The sequence below is a fragment of the Peromyscus leucopus genome, chromosome 2, assembly GCF_004664715.2.
Source record: "Peromyscus leucopus breed LL Stock chromosome 2, UCI_PerLeu_2.1, whole genome shotgun sequence".
Classification (NCBI taxonomy): Eukaryota; Metazoa; Chordata; class Mammalia; order Rodentia; family Cricetidae; genus Peromyscus; species Peromyscus leucopus.
The window spans coordinates 66,528,811-66,537,818 of NC_051064.1; the positions used below are offsets into that span (position 1 = coordinate 66,528,811).

At 43.7% G+C, this 9,008-nt stretch overlaps 2 pseudogenes; one reads left to right on the top strand and one right to left on the bottom strand.

The window, feature by feature from the left end:
- Positions 1-2,447: 2,447 nt before the first annotated feature.
- LOC114695696 lies at positions 2,448-2,993 on the bottom strand (annotated as a pseudogene).
- Positions 2,994-7,809: 4,816 nt separating this feature from the next.
- On the top strand, positions 7,810-8,115 carry LOC114695701 (annotated as a pseudogene).
- Positions 8,116-9,008: the final 893 nt, after the last annotated feature.

Sequence of the window (9,008 nt, forward strand, 5' to 3'; positions counted from 1 at the left end):
TTGTAGCCTGTCACTGAAGGAAGTCAGGACAGGAACTCAAATAGTGCAGGAAACTGGAGGCAGGAGCTGATGGAGGCCAGGAGGGAGCTGCTTACTGGCTTGCTCCTCATGGCTTGCTCAGACTGTCTTCTCATAGAACCAGGACCACTAGCCCAGGGAAGGCACCATCTACATTAATTAAGGAAATACCTTATAGGCAGGTCTTTTGCAGGGGAGTGTTTTGAGACAGAGTTTTTCTGTGTAACAGCTTTAGCTGTGCTGGAACTCAATTTGTAGTACAGACTGGCTCAAACTCATAGAGATCTGCCTGCCTCTGATTCCTGAGTGCTGGGATTAAAGGCGTGCACCACAACGCCCAGCTTTAAGATCTTACGGAAGTATTTTCTCAATTAAGGTCCCCTCCTTTCAGACAACTCTAGTCTGTGTGTCAAGCTGACATAAGACTAGCCAGTACAGTGTGCATAATATTCTCCCTTTAAAACACACACACACACACACACACACACACACACACACACACACACACACACACACACGAGCACACAAGTGCTTTAACCCCCTATGACTGGCATGTGTCCTTCCCTGATTGTGCAGTTTTATAGGAAGTTGCCAACACAACGAACCATCTGAAGCCTCTAATGAAGCAATTATAGCATGTGGAAGAAATGATCAATCAACTGTAAACTCCACAGTGAGAACTGTGCAGAGATAGAGGGTGGATAACGGGCTTACTGCAGTTAAGTCAATGCAACTTGATTCCTTAGTGGAAGCTGCCTGCCCCTTCCACCAGCATGCACAAAGACAAAAAATGTCTCTTGCAGACTTCCACTGCCCACCCACCAATCAGCTCTGGTCTCAGAAGCATCATTCTTCAATCATGAGGGAAATGTTCACGTTGGGGAAGTTATTCATGAAGACCTTTTGACCGAGGTGGGGTCTGCCCAGGTAATAGAATCAGTACTCCTTTCCTTTGGTTCTTGAGACTGAACAGCTCTGCTCACGAGATGTTCAGTCTCCGGCAGTGATGACTGCGTTAAGACTTCCGTTGCGCTGTGGCAGCCCTATGCATGTCGTGCCTGTAACTCTCACAACAAGCTTGCCCAAGCGGGTATTGTTTAGGTTCAACATATAATAAGGGAAGGGAGACACAATCTAAGTCATCTGGTGGGTACCATAGAACGCTGATGTGGCACAGCTGCTTCAAGCCGGATCTGTCTGACATCACAGTCATCCAAGTGCATCTACCAATGTGCCACCTTTGTCTGAACTCCCCGAGTCCCTCTACACTCAGCCTTGACCTTTCTGTATTCTCTTTCTTTATATTCTCTTCATCTTTGGGCTCTCAGAAGATCCTCACTGATGCCACCGTTTGCTGTCCTGGGCTCACACTCTGAACTTAAATTTTTTTTCTTTTAAATGTTATTTAAATAACATTTTTTTTTTGTTTTGTTTTTTTGTTTTTCGAGACAGGGTTTCTCTGTATAGCTTTGCGCCTTTCCTGGAACTTACTCTGTAGCCCAGGCTGGCCTCGAACTCACAAAAATCTACCTGCCTCTGCCTCCCGAGCGCTGGGACTAAAGGTGTGCGCCACCACCGCCCGGCTTAAATAACATTTTTTTTTTCATTTATTTTACATATGGACTGCTGTTTCCCCTCTCTCCTCTCCTACCCCTCACTCTCCACCCCTACCTCCACTTCCGCCACTTCCCATCTACCCTCTCCCCATCCACAAATCCTCCATCTCTGGAGTAACTTATAGGAGACCTTGTAGAGAATGGCACTTGAGAGTGACTGTACTGTCCTCTTTAGTCTCCCCTCTGCGGCACCCCTTCCTGTTTCTCTAGCCTATGCCAGGGTGACACCCTGACAGCCACCTCTCTTCCCTTGAAGCGTTTTCACTTCTTTAAAAGCTCCTGAGGGCTCCAGTTTCCTGACCACACTCAGAGCGGGGTTGTTTTGAAACCACTTGGATCTGATCACCAGACACCAGCGTGGTGCTACACAGAGAAGTCAGTAACGGATGCCTAATATTATGTTATTGCTATCAATGAAGGTAGAAACTGCTGCTCACTGATTTGATTCCCTTCGGTGCAGTGTGAGGCATGAGGGTCTCACAGCCATTAGCATCCCAATGTTCATACCTATGTACAATGCTTCCCTGTTCTCCACCTGAAACCAGAAGACTTGGGCTGTGTACAGGTTCCTCATGGAGCCTTCACTTGTCTTGTTGGGAAAAGTGTTTTCCCAATCACTTAAAAACAGGAAATCTCATATTTAAGAAAAATAATTAGATGTATTACTTAGTCCCCTTTTTAAGACACAGTCATAGGAAGTACAGGGGTAATTTATTTTTGAAGAGTTTTCATTTGCTGACAAACTGGAGTCCTTCTCTGGACTTCTTTCTCAAGCATACTCCATTTTATTAAAAAGTGAAGACTGACTAGGCCTTAAGATTCTGACCCATCTTTATATTGACTCATCTGGAAATAACAAAGTTCCCGAGTCTCTTTGTCTGATGCAACCATACAAAGTCAATCATAGAGATTCTTCTTCTTAAGAGATTTCTTGGTAAGATATTTCACATGCCTTTTAGAGCACTGTTTCTCAGAAATGACTGATTGCATTCTTCAAGTGTTCAATATGAACAGCATTCCTGACTTCCAGTAACTGAGCTTTCTCCAGTAGAAATGACTTAAACTTTCCAAAATCAAAATTCCCTCTCCTGTCAGATGAGTGAAGTCCAAATGAAGCCTCTAGGATGATCTCTCAGGCTTAACTTTCTGCATCAGCACCTTGACCCAGTGCCTGTGGAAAGACCTAAGGATAGGGTAAGAAGAAAATGTTTTGTGCCCATTTCCCACTCGCCATGCTGGTGCCTTCTCTAGTCCGAACTTACGAAGGTCTCATGCATGCTGCCATCTCTGTGAGTTCTATACATGCACGTCAAACCTGTTGTGTCTGGAGAACACTGTCCCCCTGGAGTTGTCTGCCATGTCTGGCTCTTACACTCTTTCTGTCCCCTCTTCCACATGGATCACAGTTCTGGGAGGAGTGAGGGAAGGGAAAGATTTTTTTTTTTTACCAAAATACATTGTATGAATTTTTTTTTGGGGGGGGGGTTGTTTTGAGACAGGGTTTCTCTGTGTAGCTTTGGTGCCTGTCCTGGATCTTGCTCTGTAGATCAGGCTGGCCTCGAACTCACAGAGATCCTCCTGGCTCTGCCTCCCCAGTGCTGGGATTAAAGGCATGCATCACCACTGCCCAGCATATGAAAATTTATATTCCAGAAATGGACACAAAAGTAGGCTGAGTCCCAGGTGTGAAGAGCTTTGGAATATCTGCTTTGATAAAAGGAAGAAGTTGGTAGTGCTTTGAAACATGAGCAGTTGGATATCCTTTGCTTGCTTGTTCATTTCTGACAGGGTTTCTGATAGACCAGCCTGGTCTCAAACAAAACTGGTCTTGAACTCTTGACCCCTCTGTTTCCACCTCCCAGGTTCTAGGAGAACAGCAGAAGTAAGGCTGTGAGGGAGGAGGAATGGAGAGGGTGAACAAGAAAGAGTAATTGGGAGAGAGAAACTTATATACTTTCTCTCTTATGCAGAATCTAGCTATAAAACACCCGTGTGTGTGTGTGTGTGTGTGTGTGTGTGTGTGTGTGTGTGTGTGTGTGTGTTTAAAATATGAAAGCAGAAGAGAGACAATCTGGGTGGCCAAAAGGGGACCAGTGAACAGTGGGTAGAGAGGAGGAGCAGGATAGAATACTGGATGTAGTGACTATGAGCAATGTATAATAATACCTATGCATAAAATTGTCAGAATGAAACCTATTATTTTGTGCTAAAATTAATTTTTAAAAAGAAAATATTTTAAAAGATTTTATAATTCTCAAAGCACTGAAAGTTCTAGAAATCATGTAGCTTATAATTCCATATGGGAATTCTCTCTCTCCCCTGTCCCTTCCTCCTCCCATAAGCATGAATATGCACACACAGTATGCTCATGCATTTCTTTATGTACACACATTTCTTGTGTGCTGAGTTTGCTGTCCTCTCCTGGTTCCATTATCCCCTCCTCCAAAACACAGGAAATGTCTGCTTCTCACGTCCTTTATGATGGGCCTCTGGAGTCAAGATTGGGGTTCATTTCTTGGCTTCAGTGGGGACACCAATCCCCTTTCTCTTAGCACCCTAATACATGCTTTCACGGAGAGATGCCTTTGATCTTTTTTTGGCCATGTCCTGTCTTTTGCATCTGTCACTGAGGACAGTAAGATGGTGTGAGCCAGCTGGTAAGTCCTGACCGTGAGACTTCCTTGGAGAACACCGTGATGGGGCTGGGGAATCCCCACGCCACCCCACCCCCGACAATAGGACAAAGCACAGATTTTGTCACCTTTTAACAAACCTGGGGATTTTTATTTCTCCCTCTCCTGCAGGCCCAGAAACTTCTGAACTTCTCTTCTGCTGTTTGCCACATTTTATTGTATTTTGTTTCACAGGCCTCACTTCTTGTTACTTCTCCACCCAAGACAGTGGATTTCCAGGTTTCAGAAATAATGTCACATCTCCTTTTGTGTCCCTTGTGCCTGGCATAAAGACCCAGTCATTGTGGATGGAAAAAACAAATGAAAGGGAATATATAAAAGAACCCAGAATGGAGTACTTCATTTCTTCAAACATCAAATAGTAGAGTGCACTGACTTAAAACCTTTTAGGATAAGCTCCGAGATGTTTAATTCTCATCCTTTCCTGAATTCTCTCTAATGAACGTAACCACATGAGAATGAGAGATCTGCCACAGCACCAGCCACTTGGTTTCAAACTAGAAGCCCTAGGCAGGTTCTCTGGAATGCAATTAGTCAGGTGGCGTGTAGACAAGTTAATCCTAACGGCTCATCTTGATGCCTGCACTGTCCCTAGATTCAGACAAAGGTGTTCTTCCCTTTAATCCTCTGTGGCAGGACAGATGGTACTTACAACCCAACTCAGCATCTGGGAGATGTTTTCCATGCCAAAAATTAAGATGCATGTCCTCCTCTGTGGCCCTCACTTGCAGCTGTGGGACTTGGGCAGTCTTGCCAGGAGTTGTTCATCGGATGGCCCTCTTGTTCATCAAGGCTGTTACTACAGAGGTAGAAAGCGTGCAAAAGCAGGAAGTAGAGCTGCAACTGAGCTGGAAACGTCCTGGTGTGCTGATGGGATTCCTTCCTGTCTATGAAGGTTTGAGGTTTTTATTTTGAGATGCAGCCATGTATACTAGGCTGTCCTCGACTTGAAATGTAGCTTAGGTTGGCCTTGAATTCAAGATTCCCCTCTTGACTGCTCAATACTGAGATCATAGGCATACAGCACCGTGCCTATTCTTTTTAGTTTTCTATCTAGCTGGCAATTGCTGTGAACCTACTGTGTGCCAATAGATGCTGGAGGAGAACTAGATGATCAGCCTCTGCCCTTGAGCAACTCACAGTCTGAGAGTAAGCAAGCAATTCAAATTCACCATGGAAGCGCCCGAAGGAGGGATGCTCTGAGACCCTGATGAGTGCAGAGAGGAGATGGCTCACTAGTTTAGAAGGAGGCCAAAGTAAAACTCAGTTTTAGAGAGGCCACAGCATGACCCTCTAGATTAGTATAAAATAGTAACCTTTTTTTTTTTTAAATAATACATGGTTTTAATACTTCCACGTATTTGTCTAATATTATTCCTTCTAACTTTGGTGTTGAAATTGTTCTTCCATGTTTAAAGCTCAAGAAGTTATAAGGCTCAGATAGGCTGAAAGATTTGCTCAAGCATGATGGCAGGGGTGGTGCTGAGGGAGAGGGAGAGAGAGAGAGAGAGAGAGAGGGGGGGAGAGAGAGAGAGAGAGAGAGAGAGAGTCAGTGTACAAAAGAGAGCAGGGCTCAGAACTATGAAGTCAGATCCAGGGCTTATTTTGAACGGATTGTGTTTGGGTGGGGCTACAAGCAGAAGTTAATAACAACAACAAAATGAAACAAAATGCCTTGGAGCACTGGGTTTGGGGCGATTTTAGCCAAGAACTCCACTGCTAGCGTGGGTCCAGCCGTTACCCCAGAAGGGTAAAATGTAGCCCTCCATTGACAACTGATCATAAGCCTTGTGCTGCTGGTTGGACTACAGTCCTGAATACTTCTGAAACCCAGCAGAGGTCTGCAGATGCAGCTTAGCTGGTAAGTGCTTGCCTACTGTGTACAATACCCTGGACTTGATCCACAGGACCACATCAAACTGAGTGCAGTGCCTGTAATCCCAGTACTGGGCAGAAGGATTAGAAGTCGAAGGTCAACACTCAACTAACTAATGGGTTCAAGGCAAGTTTGAGCTACATAAGACCCTCTTTCTCCAGATCAACAAGGAATGTTTTTTTAGAAACAAAAACAAGTCAAATGGAGTTTCCCAGATCATCAGAAGGAAGAGTCTTAGATTCTCACTCATCTTACCTCTTGTCTTAACATCTGTTGGAGTTTGGAGTTTGTGCAATGATGAACTAAATCTCCATCAGATCCTTAAGTGCTGGAAGAGAAAGTCCCTAGCATCCTCAGTTGTGTTTCTGGTCCTTGGGTCCAACTTCACAAATGTGTGTCTCAGGAGTGAGAAGATGGAGAAGCCAGAGAACATTTACCTCCTCTTGCATTATGACTCAGAAGAGCTGATTTCCCTAACAAAGCCACGATTCACTCTCCTTGCTCAGTTTGTCTTGGTTGGAACTCTCCTGAACCCAGCACAAACACTCAAAACCACTTACTCCCCACCCCTGCATTGTGCAGCCGGACTTCAGCTTTATTCTCACCATCATTTGAGAAACAACTTACTTAATTATTGACCAAACTCACTCACTGAGGTTTGTGGTTCAACCTTTTGCCTCAGATAACAGGCCAGCCTAGCTCTAGGGATTGGTCACACTGGTCCAGAGATTCTCACTCCTGACCACTGGTTGGGAAAGAGAGCCCTTACCAATCTGTGTGGTGAAAAATGGCTTCCTCCACTGATGCGGGGCAGATGCTGGCTATATTCTGAAAAGGGGCTGTGTAGAGAGCAACTTCCTGTATTGGGTCTGTAGTGCTTTTAGGTCAGTGGTTTTAAAGGTGAGGTCCCCTGAGCAGTACCTGAGGGCTCACCCTGAAAATACTAAATCAGATATCCTGGGAGGAGAGCACACCCAACTGTTTTAACAAGTCTTCTGTGGAATTTGGAGGCTGGTAAATAGCTTAGGAGTAAGGTTGGCCGGGCTACATGTTGGAGAATATTATTTTAAGGTGTGTTAGTTATGCTGCATCTGTTTAACTCTGTGAAGCTGTGTTACTGTGCCTGTCTAAAACACCTGATGGTCTAATAAAGAGCTGAATGGCCAATAGCAAGGCAGGAGAAAAGATAGGTGGGGCTGGCAGGCAGAGAGAATTAATAGAAGGAGATACTGAGAGGAGAAAAAGAAAGAGCAAGAGATAAAGGAGTGAGGAAAGAAGGGGCCAGCACCCAGCTACATAACCAGCAGCAGAATAAGAAAGAAAGGTATACAAAAATAGAGAAAGGTGAAAGTCCAGAGGCAAAAGACAGACAGGTTAATTTAAAGTTAAGTAAAGCTGGCAAGAAACAAGCCAAGTGAAGGCTGGACATTTATAATTAAGAAATAAGCCTCTGTGTATGATTTATTTGGGAGCTGGGTGGCAGGCTCCCAAAGAAACAAAGAGTAAGAAAAAAACCAACAACAGCTATGTTTGGTGTGACACCCCACAAGCCACACTCCTTAAGAATCAGCTACCCCCATTTTACTGTCGATCTTCTCTGCCAATTATGCTGGAACATCTGAGTTCCTGCCCACTCAGATGGAATACAAGGGGCAGAAGATAACTGAACAGATGTTTTGGGAAATTTTTTTTTTTTTTTTGGCAATAATTGGGTTTACATACAGGTACATGGCTAACAGTTTGGGTGGATAGTCTACAGAGTTATAGCTGCCTTTGCTTTCTCGTATTTGCTGACACTTTCTCTGTGGCCTATATATCAACATCCCCTGAAGTGGTCACCTGTTCAAGACTCAGGCACAGAAGGCAAGAAATCAGGGACAGAAAAATGAAGAGACATGCTAAAAATAATTGATCGGTGTGTTCACAATTCAGCGCTTGCTTTTGTTTCCTGTAAGATGAACTGGATTGCTTTCATAACCAAAACATGAGCTTAAATCATCGATGTACTGACGACGCAGCTGCGTAGAGATCTAGCTGTCCTTGTTTCGTCTCTAATCCAGTCATATTTTAACTTATAACTGTTTTATACCATCTCTTCATAATCTTGTTATGGAGAACAGGAGTATAAGTATGCAATGCTTCTTTCAGGTATACATGATGAATAAACACCCCATAACTGCTAGTGTTTCTTTTTTCTTTGTAATATAGTTTTACAATAGGTTCTCACTATGTAGACTAGGTTGTCTCCAAGCTCAAATTCCTCCTTCTTCAGCCTCCCAAACTGCTGGGATTACAGGAATAAGCTACCACACCCGGCTTGATAGTCCAGTTTGTAACGATCAGATTTTCACAATCCAGTATGAATCATTGAACTGTTTTAATTGTGGGTTTTGGTGGTGGTGGTGGTAGTGGTGGTTTTTGTTCATTTTTTTTTGTTGTTGTTTTTTTTTTTTTTTTTTTTTTTTGAGATAAGGTCTGTTTACATAGCCCCGGCTGTCCTAGAACTTGCTGTGTAGACCGGGCTGGCCTTGAACTCACCTGCCTTTGACTCTGGAGTACTGGTATTAAAGGCATGCCCTTCACACCTAGCCCAAATAGTTTTAATTAAAACTCATGATGAAAAAAAAAAAAGCTTAGGATCTAGAAAAAGGAGTTATTTTTGACATAGTACCAAGTTTTTCATCCTTCATGGATTCAACCACCTTCCAGTGTTCACTGATTATAGATAGGAGCTGGGGGAAACTTTATTTAAAACAATGAGCTTACCTAAATCATTTTAACCAACTCTCCTTTTCAAAAAACATG